This window comes from Alligator sinensis, unplaced genomic scaffold (genome assembly GCF_000455745.1).
Source record: "Alligator sinensis unplaced genomic scaffold, ASM45574v1 scaffold24_1, whole genome shotgun sequence".
Classification (NCBI taxonomy): Eukaryota; Metazoa; Chordata; order Crocodylia; family Alligatoridae; genus Alligator; species Alligator sinensis.
Genome location: NW_005842609.1, coordinates 626,966 through 642,746, shown reverse-complemented (window position 1 = coordinate 642,746; position 15,781 = coordinate 626,966). Strand labels below are relative to the sequence as shown.

General features: G+C 44.4%; 1 protein-coding gene across 2 annotated transcripts in view; it reads right to left on the bottom strand.

The window, feature by feature from the left end:
- MAPK4 (mitogen-activated protein kinase 4) overlaps positions 1-15,771 on the bottom strand; it is a 133,996-nt gene extending 118,225 nt beyond the window's left edge. The window contains exon 1 of one of the 2 annotated variants that reach the window (XM_025214884.1): positions 15,715-15,771. The gene's annotated coding sequence lies outside the window, so the exon portion shown is untranslated. The remainder of the gene's footprint in view (positions 1-15,714) is intronic. The other variant, XM_014524428.2, reaches the window with a different exon arrangement.
- Positions 15,772-15,781: the final 10 nt, after the last annotated feature.

The following is a 15,781-nucleotide window of genomic DNA, read 5'->3' as shown; positions in this document are numbered from 1 at the left end:
TGCTGAAATGAAGACATTCAGCTGCTTTAAGCTCCCTCACCAGTTCAAGACTGACCATTGGTTGGCAATGGCCTCCCCGCATCCATCCAGGCAGGTGACCATCATTTGTAGGCAGGAACACCAACGCAAAGTATTCACTAAAGCGTTCGGCTTTCTGCTGACTGTCTGTGATCAGCTGTCCTGTCCCATTTTGCAAGAGCCCCACATTTCCCTTGGTCTTCCTCCTGCTCTCTATATACCTAAAGGACCTCTTATTATCTTTGATTTTGGTCACCAACCCCATATTGGTCACTGCCCTTGCCTTCCTTTCCTCTCTCTACAAACATGGGCTATACTTGTGTATTCCTCCTTGGTGACTACCCCTTGTTTCCACTGTCTGTAAGCCTTCTTTTTCTTTTTTAAGCACTCGTTGACTTCTCTGGTAAGCCAAGAGAGCTTCCCGGCCCCTTTACCACCTTTGCTGCATCTGGCATGAACACAAAAGGCCCTTTCCGATGAAGGGATACCACGTACTGGTTGCAAATGGCCATGGGCAGAATTCCAGGGAGTTCCACTTGGGCATCCTATGAACACTTTAGAAAAAATATTACATTCAAACTGGACCTAGAGTTTAAGCTGATCAGACCCAGAATTTTAGTTGTAGAGCCATTGGTTCAAATTGCTTCCTTACTCTGTTTCAAACTGGTTCATCCATCACTACCTGAAATACTTAGTTGGTGGGGGGGGGAGAAGAGATTGAGATATGCTTAAATGGGGCTGGTTAGTTTGTTTGTTTTGTTTTATTTATTACCTGGCTTTATCCCATTCTATATACATACCGCCAACCTACAAACAGTCCAAATGTGCTCAGATATACTAAAGAGAGACCTGGTTTCTCTTTCAGAGCAAGATTTTTTTCTTTAAAACCACAGAGATGAGGATGAAATTCCTATCATTTTTTTCTCAGTACACTAGGCTGTAAAACCGAGGACAAGTGATAAGGGAGACTGGGAGCCAAGGACTAGACAGGCCCCCTGTGTAATCTGCTCCTCCAATCAACCACTCCTGCAGCAGCACGAGAGCACTCCAAAGCAGAAGCTACTACTACATGGGCCAGATTTTCCCATCCAAATACACAGTCACTCTGAGTGGCAACTTACTTCACAGACCCTGATTTCAGTGCGGTTCCATACACTTCCTTACACTGATTAATACTTTATTCTGTATCGGGACATAACGTAGGTTAGACTCAAGCCATACTAGAATGGAGGCTATGAAACCGATGCTGATGATAACCAGTATATAGTACACTGAACAAGCACCACATGCATCTTCAGAGAAGAATCTGTGTAAAATATTGTGCCAGTTAAGCTCTATTTACTTAGCTTATTCCAGATGAATGCATTATTTGGACAATGTTCCTCCAGTGGAAAAGACTTGCCACCAGATACTTTAGGGGATGTGAAAAATTGCTGTCTAAATGAAGATACCGCTTATGAACATGCTTATCCTGTGTATCCTGGTATACTGCAGGGACAATTTCTTAATCTCAGATTTGATAGCCAACCACTCTGCACATTTCCAGTGACCTCTTTCAAATGATCCTAGTCTCCCATTTCCCAGGAGCCCATCTGTATCATGCCTTATACTTCCATGGCAGCTCCCACATAGGAGAACTAAGCATCATAACCACCCACAGTGGCAGGTACTCTTATGACTACAGTACAGATGGAGAAACTCAGGGACAGACCAGTCAAATCACCTGGCCAAGGTCACATAAAATCTGCATTCAGCTCTAAAACCCATCCCACAGAGCTATAGCCTTGCAGGCAGCCTTTTCCCTATGTTTCTTTATTGACACCCATGCAACCATACCACCAAACCACTCCTCATGGTACCAAATACCAGAGACGTATTTTTACATTAGGGCCAACCTGGATAGAGCCCCATGTCACTAGGTGCTGTAATAAAATGAAGCCAATTATGGTCCCTGCTCCAAAGAACATACAGTTTAGCAGGCAATATGCTGGTGGTCACAAGCTTTTTTCTTTCAATGTTGTTTGTTTAAAGACTTGCTCTGATCAGGTGTGACAAGAGGACTGCTTAAAACAGGTAGGAAACCCCTGGCCAGAGCATGACATGCAAAGGCTTTTTGCTTGGCATGTGACCTCAGGGAAGGGGCTGCGCTGCCATAACAAGGATCAGGCCCCTCATAGTTCCCCCACCATCCGCCCCTAGCATATCTTAAAAGTCAAGGTTGCAGGTGTTCTTGGCACTCTGCTGAAAAACGTTGCTGATCCCTGGCCTAAAACATCCTGTGGTTCTACCGGCATCTGCCTGTGCTAGACACGAGTACTGGCAGGACCAAGTCAGTGTTAGCAACAGTGAGTAGATTAAGGGGAAACCTTAATGTAAAAACAGTCTCAGGGCTCTTCAAAGCAATCAGGGGCTCTGCATAATCCACTGCTGTCTTCCTCTGGAATAGCAATCCCATCAACTCATTCCTACCTTCCAACAGACAGGAAGTTACCGAAAACTGAAAGCTATCTCTGCAACAAGAGAGCTTGATATCATTTGAAACACTAAGCTGGCATTTTACAAAAGTGCTTGCATTTGTGTTTCCCAAAGCAAATCTGTAATCACAACCTTAATCCTTCTATTCACTGCCAAGTCACTTACTGCATTGCATTTTATTTTGGGGTACTGTGCTTTATCACTGGCAGATCTGTGTGCTCAGCTTGGAAACATAATAAAGGTAGGCTTTAAGAAAAGAATAGCGGGAAAACTGCATTTGTCTGCACAATCCACTTCACAACTTTCCAATACCCCCATTTCTCCATCCCTGCCCTGGCCTCTTTGTGCCAGGCACTGTATAAACACTGGCTAAGAGACATCTGCTGTTCCAAGACTTTACATTTTAAAGAGACAAGACATCAGAAGAGAGACGGAGGAAGAGACTTTCCAGGGTCATTTAGCATGTCCAGTGACAGAGCAAGAAATACTGTATTTTATTGTGTACAACATCCACCTTTTCCCCAAAACCTAGCCGCTGAAAACTGGCACACACTATATGCAAGAAATATGGTAAGAACAGTTTCTGCCGCTTCCTGGATGAAACTGAAAATAACATCTGCAGCAATCCACAGGGAGAAGAGCAACGAGCAGCCTCAGCTCTCTGGCTACTGCTACACAGTTACTTGCTACAAGGGGAGATCTTTTTTTCTTCATTTCTTCTTTTTTCCAAAACCACATAGCAATGATTAGATTGTACAAACACACCTTGGAATATAAATCACCTGTCATCTAATCCAGTGCCCTACCTTTTAGACCAAGCTAATGCTCACTGTATACATGTACAGTAGCTCTTCTGTGTGCTAGAGGTTATAGCAGTGATTCTCAACCAGGGATGTCTTGACATCTTTACAAGGGTGCTGCAGGGAGCCACACAATGTTAGCACTATTAGATACAAAAACATATTCACAAGATAAACCCAGAGATTTCAAACAGGCATCCAACGTGTTAAAAACATCCGACTTGTAGCCTTTCTGAGTTCTTTGCAACAGAATAATTAATCTATTAATTTTCGTTACTCAGAAAATGAATGAAAACTAAGAGCTGGCATTTTCTAAGGGGTGCCGTAAGTCTCACAAGGGGTGCCATGAGTCTAGAAAAGGTTGAGAACCTGCAGGTTACAGAAATAACTAGCTATATGTGGTAGGCTAATAGATAACATTGACTTTAAGCCCTTGTCTGAATCATAGAAAATGAGGGTTGGAAGGGACCTCAGGAGGTCAGCTAGTCCAACCCCCTGCTCAAAGCAGGAACATGCACAACTAGATTGCCCCAGCCAAGGCTTTGTCCAGCCGGGTCTTAAAACCCACCAAGGACAGAGATTCCACAAGCTCTCTGGGTAACCTGTTCCAGTGCTTTACCACCCTCCTTGCAAGAGAGTTTTTCTTAATATCTAACCTAAACTTCCCTTGCTGCAACTTGAGGCCATTGCTTCTTGTTCTGCCATCTGCCACCACTGAGACCAGTCCAGCTCCATCCTCTTTGGAAACACCCTTCAGGGAGCTGAAGGCAGCTATTAGTCTCAGGAGAGAGGCTAAGGAATGGTCAGAGGGGAAGTAGTTAGCCATGGCAGTCTGAAGTCTTGCAGTAGGCAGGGTAGGCAGAAGGCAGAGCCTTATGCATCTCTGGTTCAGTTATTCACTAAGGGGCAAGCCTACCATCCCTTCTACCTGAAAAATGATCCAAAAATAATTTGCTCACATTCGGGGCCTGACACAGTTGGAACACACAAGCTGGTCAGCAACACCTCCCCTGCTGACACTTCCCATGGGCTGAATTAACAGAGCATAAGGCTCCCAGGGCTTACCCTCCAGCCACTTTTGGGAGTGATGCATTCACTAGGGAGACTGTAGAATAAGATGAGCAGACTGGGTAAAGATCAAGTCTCCCCATAATTGGTAGGAAGGCTTGGTCTACATAGGACACATACCGTAATTGTTGGCAGCGTCCACTGGCATGCCTTAGGTTGCCATTGGTCTTAAAGTTTGCAAAGATACTATGAGCCATCCTGTGCCATCCTGAATCATGATACACAAGTACCTAACTCCACAAGTATTTGCTGGCATTTTAACAGGACTGTGAGGTGTGAAGAAGTACTCTCTCTGAATAAAGGTGGTGCAGTCTAGCCACCAAATGCTGCCAACCTGAATGATTTTATCCTACATTGATATTGTCCTGTTTGGTGCTGTCTTAAATCTGTAAGAATCTTGAATTTTGGAGGTTTGGCACAAAGGGAAGAAAGAAAAGTAGATCTGTAGCTCATGCTGCTGCAGGAGGATGATGGGAAATCAGAAACCGAAACTACAGCCTCAAACCAAGACATCAAAAAGAGCCCCTGGTTCTCTTTCAAAAACTCCCATATTTGGGGGAGAGCCTGATGCAAGCTTTGGCTTGGCCATGCTGACTATCAGAAATAGCACAGAAGAAATGTCTTAAAAGACCTAAACCAAAAATATTACAAGTTCAGCTCCTCAAAATAGCACAAATCAAAGGAAAAAAGAAAACAGGCAACACAGTGACTCTGAGCCATCTGTATGACATGGGCAAAAAAAGGTGACACTGGGAACACATGTTAGCAGCAATCCACCACAATCAGCTACAACAAAAATGAGATTGGGTGGGTTTCATTTATATAAAAGAGCACCAGTGAGCTGGGCAGCCTACCTGTACAGAGGTTTGGTGCTCTATGGAGATATGGGACAGAGAGCTCATCCCCGCTATTTTTAGAAAACCCTTTTCTAAAATAACCTATATGCAAAGGCACCGTAAGGAGACAGATGCACATAAATTGGAGCACAGGCAGTAGCTGAATGAACGAGTACTGCGCAGGAACACTGGGCCAAAGTCATCCCAGGTTTATCTTGACTGATGCTGACAAAGTCACGCTAAGGACAAATGTAACCCATGGAGACTTCATTTCTTCAGTGCTTTTCATTGTAAAACCCTCAATAAACTGCACAGGAGAAAATGAAAAAGCCTAAGCAACATCCTAATAAGCGATAAAGCTACCCCATTGGAGATGCATGATGAATACTTGCAAGGTCAGGGATGTTTGCTCCTGGGAACATAGTTACCTATACCTGAGAAGCAGAGCATGGCATTATTGTACAGTGCAAAGGAAGATAGAGGTTCTGATCTGAGGAGCTTGCAGTCATAGGTCCCGATCCTGCAATGAGGTCTGCACAAGCAATCCATGGAACTCCCCAAAGGCATGTCTCTTCCCCCATCACAGAATCAATGCCCAGGAGACCTGTCCTAGGAGACAGGTCACATCTGAATATACTGGGAGACCCAGAAGAAGGAGATAATTTATGGGAGAGAGGGGTAGACTGCAGCATAGGGTCCCATTATGCATTTGCAAATGTCCACCTGAGTTCAGATGCTGCAAGTACAGGCTGTTCCATGGAGCTAGCTGAAAAAGAAAAAGAAGTGACCAGCACTGCAATACAGATGCAGAATCTAGATTTGGACCGATGTCTACTAGAGTTCTCACCAATTACTGACCTTGCCCTACAATAGATGATGCTCCAAAACTAGGTTCAGCCAACCCAGGCACTGAGAACACATTGGCACCCTCCCACTGCACCAGCATACACAGATGGCCTTGGGGTCCCATACCTTCATTTCATCAGGCAACATGCATGATGAATACACCAAGAAGACTAGCAGGTGTCACTGAAATTCTGGGCCTCAATTCACCTTGTATCTTCCTACATCAACGTACTGGGTTAAACCATAAAGGGCAGAATTCTGGTCTCCTGCCCTTCTTCCCCTCCCTGCACACCTCCTTGTTGTTTGTTTCTGTTCATCAGAGAATTTAGGGACAACCAGATCACAAATCAGTAGAGCCAGAATTAGATCTCACTGCTTGTTCAACGAGCGTTAACTAAAGCTCCCCTGCTGCCATTTTGAAATGCTGGGACGCTGAATACATGTGACTACAGAGGAAGCTGGAGCACACTAATTAGCAGGCTCCAGCAGACTGGCAGCAGACTCGATTAATCGAGTCTGCTCTGACGATTGCTAATTAGCAGCATGTGTCAGAGCAGAGCTCCATTATTTAATATAGGTGCCCCGAGACATACCAGCTACTTGTAAAGCAGAGACAAAGGCTAAGTCTGCACTGTAATGGGAGGGGGAAGGGGATGGCAGCTCATATGAGCTAGACTGAGGTGAATTAGCCCAGGACCCCATGGACGTGAGGTTGTGGTAACATGGGTTTGTACAGCCCATGCCAATATACCTTTGCTGCTGCCTGTACCCCACCTAGCTGAGTTAAAGCTAACTCTCACTCTCAGCCTAGGCTCTTACCCTTTTAATGTAGCATCCTTGCAAACTACTATAAAATGCCAGAAGGCTCCGTTTATTCAGTGCTAAAAAGGAAAGGGATATTTTTACATCTAAACATGTTGGCAACAGCAAACACAGCTCTATTCCTTTTTTTTTTTTTAATCTTAACAGGCTTTAGGGTCTAACAAGACCTGCCAAAACAACAGTTCTTTCATTGCCCATTTACTACCTCCCTGGAGCTTAATCCTGCAAAACTCCCACTGACTTTGATGTAAACTGCATCGGGCCCCTGGCACTTAAATGCTTTTGACACCAGCAGTTGTCTGCCTTTGCCTTTCTTGAAATGAAAGGCAGGCTCACACTGCAAATTCTCGATCTGGATTTCAAATTGTTTGTTCAAGACCAGCCCTGTGTATTTTAGATCATTAGGGCACAGACAGAAGTGCAGCTCCCTGCTGTAACCAGGAACACTTTGCAGGAGGCCTTCTGAATTAGGAGGATCCCTTGGACCAAACAGAAGTTTGCTATTGGTTCCAGGGGGGAGAGGGATCTAGCTGCTGGGAGCTTGCAGCCAGGTTTCCCTAGCAAAGGCTCCTGCTCCCTGCCCACCATGGGACGGGGACGGGGAAAGGGAGCAGAAGGAGCTCATTCTTGGGGTTCCCCAGCTCACACTGGAGGGCGAGATGGGTGTATTGGAGCTCCCCACCTCAGAAGGGCTCCAATATACCCTCCCCATCCTCCATCAGGAGATGAAAAAATCCCAGACCAAATCCATCCTCCATCAGGAGATGAAAAAATCCCACACCAAATCCCCTCCCTTTCCCCCTTCCATTCTGAAAACACCCAACAAGCTGGGAGGAAGCCCAGACACAAGTTACAGAAGACGCTATGTTTTGAAACGTCTTCCTCTGACTCCTCATGCAACGAGGGTTCAGATTTTCACCTGATCAGTCATGTTTGAAGTGGTCTGCAGCCGTGCACTTGTATTTGGTCATAGCTATAGACCGCTTTCTGTGGCCAGATCAAGTGACAATTGTCACTTCTGTCTTCACACATATTACAGTACAAGCAAACCCCAATTAGGAATCAGCAACCAGCATAGGCACTAATCAGAGATGCAGCAAAAACTGGTCCCTACCCCAAACTGCTCACACTTGAGGTTCAACAGCTGTCCAGCTAGTGCAGCGACAAAACATAGCCCATTACAATGAGACTTAATTGCCTTGCTGGTGGCTTGCACATGCTCTGATTAACGCTTGAGAGATTAAAATGAATTGAGCCTTAAATGGTGAATTCCCTTCTGTTTTTTCTATTTTTAGCCTTACATTTTATTGGCAGAGAGAAAGAAAGAGTGGGGGGAAAGAGATCTGAAATACTGCTGAAAAAGATTCCAGAAAGAAATTCCTCTGTCTCTCAGGGGTACCTCATCATGAGTACATGATCGCATATTGTCAGCATCGACTAATGGAAAGATAAAAACGCAGCACTGCCAGGTGTTCCAAGTCAGACACTACTGATATAGTGTGGAGCCCACTGCGTTTCAGTGGAAGATGGGAGGAAGTCCAGAGCAAGGGATTTGAGCTGGGCTTCTTTTGGTACAGGAGCCTTTCCGCCTGTATAATTGCTTGCTCTACACAGTGATGCTACTGTCTGTCCCGTTTAGTTTGTTAAGCCATGCCCAACCATGGTACCTAGAAAGTGTGGAGGTTTATCATCCAGGTTACCTAGATGCAATTCAGACATTTGTTACAGTCCAATCCTCCAGGTCAGCCATCGGGTGGTACCAACAGGCCAAGCAACCTAAAAAAAGCAAAAGTCCATGCTTTCATAGAGCCCTAGGTTAATGGTCTGTTTCCAGAAGCCTGAGGTTTGGGAGCTCCCCCTGAGATAGTACACCACCCCATCACCTTTATACTACCATGGGACTGTTCTGCTTCAAAGACACTATTTCAGCCCTTGGCAGGTTGCACAGTTGTCATATTCCTATATCAAAATTCACAGGTAATAAAGAGTAGAAACATTCCCCACCACGGTCACATCTCATTACAGGGCGAGAGAACGTGCAGCAAAGCGCAGTGGCTGCCAACCACACAAGGAGAAACTGCGGAGTCACTTGACCACTGCCTCGCTACAGCCGTGGATATTGCCCCTTGCAAGGTGAAGTCATCTGAACATTATACTTCACTCTTCCTTCTTCTGAGACAGGGAGCGAGGCAGGACAGCAGGCCTATGTCTGAAGTCTGGTATTGTTTCAAAGTTTCGGTGGGTCTTTCTCACTGCCACCTAAGTGCTCTGGAAATGGGACCAGACATGCGGGCAGTTTTAAAAGAAGTAGCTCTATCGACTTTTGAACTTAGCTGAGAACAACTCAGAAATAGCCCTGCTGCCACTGTGTACAGCACAACTATGCATAGCACAATGGCTAAAAAAGATTAGTTCACCTTTTTCTTCACTTCTGGTTCCAGTGGGAAGTGGTAATCTATTGCCAGCAGAGGGAAACATGCCAAAAAAGCCAGCGTAAGTTATTTGTATCATAAAAATCGAAGTTGACCACTTACTTTTCCTTGTGTTGGATTTCTACAGCAGCTTTCCCCTGCAGATCTCACAATCTGTTACTAAGACTAAGGGAAGTAGTACAGTAGTGTTATGGCAATGGAAACCCATTTCTTCTGGGCAATAACGGATGTATGGAATTAAATCAGATGCAAAAGGTATGGATGGAGAATGCATTTTGTCATGTAATCTATGCCCATTACAAAACATACTCCTGAATTAAGGGATTTGATAAGAGCCCCATTTCACAGGCAGGTATACTTGAGCAGAGAGATGTTAAAAATTCAATATACCACTGAGTCATTGGCAGTGCCAGGAGTAAGATCCACATGTCCAGACTCACAAGCCTCAAACACTAAATCCTCCAACAGACTTGTCCCTAACCTGTCAGAGAGAGGTTTACAGTGTACTATGCAACAGTACACATCTCTTTGTCTCTGATTTATGGAGTCAGTCTATTAAGTACTCCGATACAGAGAATGGATCAATAAAAATAAGCCAAACTATCCCTTATTTCTCCAAAAAGGAAAACAGAGAGAGAGAGAGAAGACAATTTTTCCAAACTCCGAGTTCAGATCTTTCCTTCTTGGCTGTTATTTTACTGAATTGTTCCCTGTACCATTTCTGAAGCTGCAGGCATTACAGGCATCATTTCTTTTTAACTCTTTTTGTCTCCTTTTTTTTTAAATTACACTCTGCCTACTGTGCTTCATTTGAAGAACAGACAGTCAATTAACTACCAAGTTTGGTGGTGGGGGGTTATTATTGGAACCATCTTTTTTAACATGAAGGAGCATGACATTTCTAATGCTTTACAAAGAGACAGAGACTTTAAAAGCCTTTCTTAAGGCACAGAATTGTCTCTGCACTTTATAAATATACAAAATAATGAGGTCTCTCAAGCCTTGTAATCAGCCTCTTTGCTACCAGTTTGATTAGCCCGGCTGACAACCCTGTCTGTGTTCTGGTAGTTCTGCGAGCTGGAGCTGTCATCACAAAGTTCAGCAAAGAGGTCTTTGTGGCATTTACATTTTGCTAATCCGTTAGCATTTACCGGAGACTAAAATCACTTACTCCGAGTTACCATCTGTCTGCTCCTCCGTATTCCAGCCTGGGCGACAGTGATACCACCTACTATATCAGAAATGTGTGGGGTAGCCCTGTGGTACCCAAGTAGCACACTGTGCTTCTCTCCAGTATTGGGCAGTGGAGTTGCGGCCAGGTGTTAACTGGTAGTTACTTCCTGAACAAGACAGAATCCAGCTCTAAGGTGACTTCCAAGAGGAGAATTGCAGGAAAGCATCAAGTGAGGAAAGACGACCTGAAAGGGAGACTGATAGGCTAGGGAAGCCTGTCTGAACTAGGGACAAGCTCTAAGAAAAAAAAATGAGGAGAAGAAGCATGAATCAAGGAGAAGACACATATTGGACCAAGGGAGGCACTGTGGAGTTGGTTGAGAAACCCAGCTGATCACCACACTTCACAGCCTTGTGAAAGACGGTATTGCAATTAAGGAGAAAAAATGTGAGTCCAGGGACTAAGTGAACAAGCCTCTCCAGAGAGGTCAGGGGTGCAGACTGGCAGAGCATCCTGGCTCAAAGGGAACTGGGAATTTGATACCTTGGAATAAGGGTGAGTTGGACTAGCTGAGATGCCCACATCTCTACCCCTCTAGTCTACCCTTGTATATACATGGTGGGCCCAACTGGTGCTCCACTGTACTCCAGCCAAAGCCTCCATGCTCGATCTGATTTCAGGCCGCCCATCTGTCCCATCCAAACAAATGCACCTCTCTTCTCATCTTCCCCCAGATCTCAACTAACAAGACCACCCCATGCAATCTAGGGACACGGCCCATCTCACAGCTCGGTGTTCTCTCCTCAGAAATCCTCACCCTTTTCTACCCTGAAGCCGCTATGCCTGGATGCTGGGGCATCACTGCACGTGCCCGTGGAAGTTGTGTTGTACTTGCTAACATAACTGAAATCCTCACCTGGGTGTGAGTGGCTCATTAGCAGCAGTAGCTTCAAACAAAAATTAGCAGGAACACACCAAAGACCCGTTCGTTAAACAGGTGATAATGTGAACTGAGATCTGAATGCAAAAATACCAGTGACAAAGAATAATATGAATATGAACAAATGAATAAAGTACAGCAAATTAAAAGGGAGCAGGGAGTGTCGGATACTCCATTGTAACTATTCGCGTACTTGCAAAAGTGGAAACTGAATCACACTCATTTAAGCCTCCTTTAAACTGGGTGAAGCTACCGTGGTTTTATTCATTCCCACAACACCACCCCAACTAATGAATATTTCCTTTTCTAGCACTGCATCAGGAAGAATTCAAGACACAGTTCTTCAAGTAGAGGAAAGACTCAGAATGTGTAAAAGAAAGTTCTTTTCATACTTTAAAGCATGAATGCTACTAATTTTGCTCTATTTACTTCGTATATAAGGTTTGACTCAAGGACGGTTAAAGAAAAGTTCTTGTTTCTTGAATCTCGATCAAGATGTACTATGGCAAAGAATTTATTAAGAAACCAACCAAGTTTTCCACAGCAAATGGTGTGGACAGGCAGAACTGTGTCAGTCTGCACTGAAGCACAAAAAAAAGGACGAAGACATTTGGTGGCATTCAACAAAAATTAACTCAGTCTAGTGTTAAGTTCACCTACTGTGGTATTTTATTGCAAAGTACCAGTTCTCCAAACAAAACTTGTCAACCTGGAAGTCATCTGGATCAGGCTGAAGACGCAATTTTATTAAAGCAGCAGTTGAACTCTTGCTTGTTTTCAGTTTTGTACAATGTAATGGAAAGTAATCATCAAAAGCCGGTTCTCCATTCAGAAATTAGATGGGTGTTAGATGGGAAACTTGACTCATTGAAGTCCAATTTGAAGCTTTCTTCAATGACTTAGTTTTCAGTGTGGGGCTTTGTAGGCGAGTCATGACCTAGGCTTCTGGGCTGACTTACTCTTCCATCTCTATTAAGTCAGTGCTTGTTTATGGGGACCTCTTAAAATTATTAATTACTATCCTTGTTTTGCAATGAAATCACAGTGTACAGCATGAGAAGTAGAAAAAAAAATTCCCCATCACTCCCAACTGTAGAAAAATTCCTTGCTCGCAAATGAATTGAAAAGTCACGGTAAGCACATTGCTGACAAAAGGGGAATTCACCTGAATGTGGTCACCAAGTTTAATAAGTACAATAAATGAGAATTTATAACAAAAGACCCTGCAAGATGGCTTCTCAGCAGAGGAAAAGGAAGAGTTGTCTGAATGGTCAAATGTTCTTGGACTCAACTTGAATTCAACCAAGCACGACTTGCCAAGCACTACTGGACAAACATCAACGTAGGTCTGGACCTTCAGTTGAAGCTCACCAGTATCTTCGCTCCAGCAAGCACACCCTTCTCATTAATGGCATTTAAAACATCCTCAGAAACTGTTCAACTCCCTTTTTCATTTACATTTTGTAAGGTGAGTAAAGTGAGTGTTGGCTCACAATCAACATTAACCCAAGTAAGACTTAGGCAGAACTTCATGTTTAAATCAAATCAGCTAAGAAGTCCAGCGATAGATGCATTTCAGCTGCATTTCGACATACATCAAGACATTATCTGGCACGTCTGCTTCTTGTGATCCGAGTAACATGAAGAATGAACATAGTAATGGCTTCTTCATTGTGGTCCTCCCTCATGCACTATCTAAATATTGAGATGTTTAAAAGTGGTTACAATCTAGTAGATCATACTTCTGTAAGCATTACTTTTCCTGGAGATCATTTAAACCTGGTAAGGGCCTAGAATAAATGTGTAAAAAAAGAAGTTTGCAGGTGGCGAGTCAAATGTTTTGTTTTTTCGACAAAGTTTGGGAAGTGCTGGTGTAGCATGCAGAAATGATACCATGTCTCTTCAAACAACTGGATCTCCACATACCTTAACAGAGGGCTGACAGCTTCCGAAACAGTGGCATTGTATAGATGTAGTTCAGCTTTGTGCCTTTGTACAAAGTGAATGAACACACACTTTAGAATCAAACTGTGTCCATGTATTTGGAGCAGAACGGGTGAGTCACAAGGAATTGTGTTGAATCAAACCCGCACATGCAGGGTGCCATATGCCATATCCATCCCTACAGATAAAAGAACCAGGGATCTTCAGCATTAGACACACAGGTCACAGCGAACCTGACCCAAGAGAAGTAGCGGGCTGCAATAGTCACCCACCAGAAAAAGACCACATCACAAGTCCTAAACCGACATGTAGCAATTTAATCTCGGCAGTAAAGTGGCATATAGTGTCCCAGTGATACATCACCACATTTTGAAATCTCCTTTTGTCCTTACTTTTGATGACAAGCTGAAATTTCAGAGTGCTTCACAGAACAGAAATTCAGAAAAGCTGACTGGGAAACATTGAAATAACCTTTATGTAAATAAAACCACCTTGATAACTTTATTATAACACACTGGCTTTACCATCAATCTGTTGTACTCCATGAGCTGTATGGTGGGTGAATTTCAACATGGTTCCTGGACCCCAGCTTCTCTCTCCAATTGTTTGCTCAAGAGCAACCATACTTGGAGTTTGGTGAGCTTGATGAATTTATACTGGACAACAAGGCATTTCATGGGACATTGAACTCTAAGCATAGGTGTCTTCTTTGTCATTAGTGAATTGCTCCCCTCAACCTCCATATCACTGTTCTTGCATGAAAACAGTTGAAATATGTATGATTAACCAAACTGTGAATACTTGTCTGTGTAACAGTGCAGCTGAGCTCCCTTTCACAGACTGTCACCATATACCTGGCAGGGCATGCAGCCCCTGATTCTTCTCTGCACTTTCAAACTATCACATCTAAGCAGAGTCTAGGCATTGCTTTGTTCTGAGGAGTGCAAGAATGAAATAGGATTTTTCTCATATATGCTTAAGTGGTACTTACATAGCCACACACCTGCAATTTGTGGCCTTAGGGTACAGTTTGATTTGGTTTCCACCTGTAATAGAATAAGATTGCCCAGATACCTGCATGCATGCCAGAAGTAAAGCAAAGAAGGAACAGGGCAGCTCTCCTACTCTTTTAGCCCAACAGCTTAACAGCAACGGTACTGGCCCAGGGAATGGCAGACGGGGGTTTTAGGCCTCACCCCAAGAGGATTTTAATTTGCATCTCCGGCTGCTGCCCAGCAAAGTGCTCTAACCACCAAACCAAGAGCTAGGCATAGTCTAGAACAGGGGTGGTCAACCTTGGCACCCAGCCTCTGAGTGTGGCACATAGCAGATTAGGTGAGCAGGGAGGGGACAGGCAGCACAGAAGCAGAGCATAAGATCAGACAGGGAGCACAGGGCAAGAAGCAGAGCACAGATCCAGCAGGGGAAGGGGGTCCGAGTGATGCCTGGGGAGGGTGTGGGGATAACATGTGGACCCACTGGTCCAGAAGACTCACCCGCCCAACTCTTGCAGCTCACCCACTGGCAGGCAGGTGGAAGAAATATAGGGCTAGGGGCAGAGTGGCCCAGTGAACGAGATACAGACCCCAGGGGGAAGGGGGCCTGGGTCCTAGTCCTGGCCCTTGCCCTCAGCGGGGTGGAAGCTCTCTCCCTAATATTCATCCAATGTGTCATATGAGTATTAAATGCAAGGTGCAGAAAAGCCATTAGGGGCAGGAGCCAGAACCCAGAGCTCCCTTCTTTCCAGCCCACCAAGATGAACTATTCACCTGCCCTGGGTCACTGCTGCTAAACCTGTCTTCCCCCAACCAGGCAACGGCAGTAGCCTGTCCCATTTCAGGCCCAAGGTAGCCCTGTATCTCTGCAAGACTTCCCCTCTTTGCTCTCTCCTTTGTCACCTGGCTGCTTTATTCAGTCTATGGTAATTTTCCACTACTCCAAACTTCAGCCCATGCAGAACTGTTTGAAGCAAACTGATTATCCGCTCAGGCAATCTCTTTAGCATAGCTATTGTAATGCTCAGATAGACCTATTTAAATGCCAATGAACCTTAATAGCCCACTCAGCCAACCCAGACATGGCTGTGACAGGCAGGCAGGCACACATGCACCCATTTCACCTCTTCTCTTCTCCCAGCATCTTTGGAAATGAATTAACCTCTTGAAGCCAGGTAACAAGCAGCACAGTACTAAGCGGGTAAATTAAAGGAATACATGTCATACATATCTCTCACATTTCTTTGGGTACTTCAGGCTCAGGCCTCTTCTATGCAATGGTTCGAGTAATGTGAACGTACATGATCAGTAGGAGCTCCATGGAAAAAGTTAGCAAAGAGAAGGAAACATCTAAGACCATTTACCTCTTTGCATTCAGCACGTAACTTTCTTTTCACTCAGCTTCTTTGGGCAGCCACCTTGTACATAGGG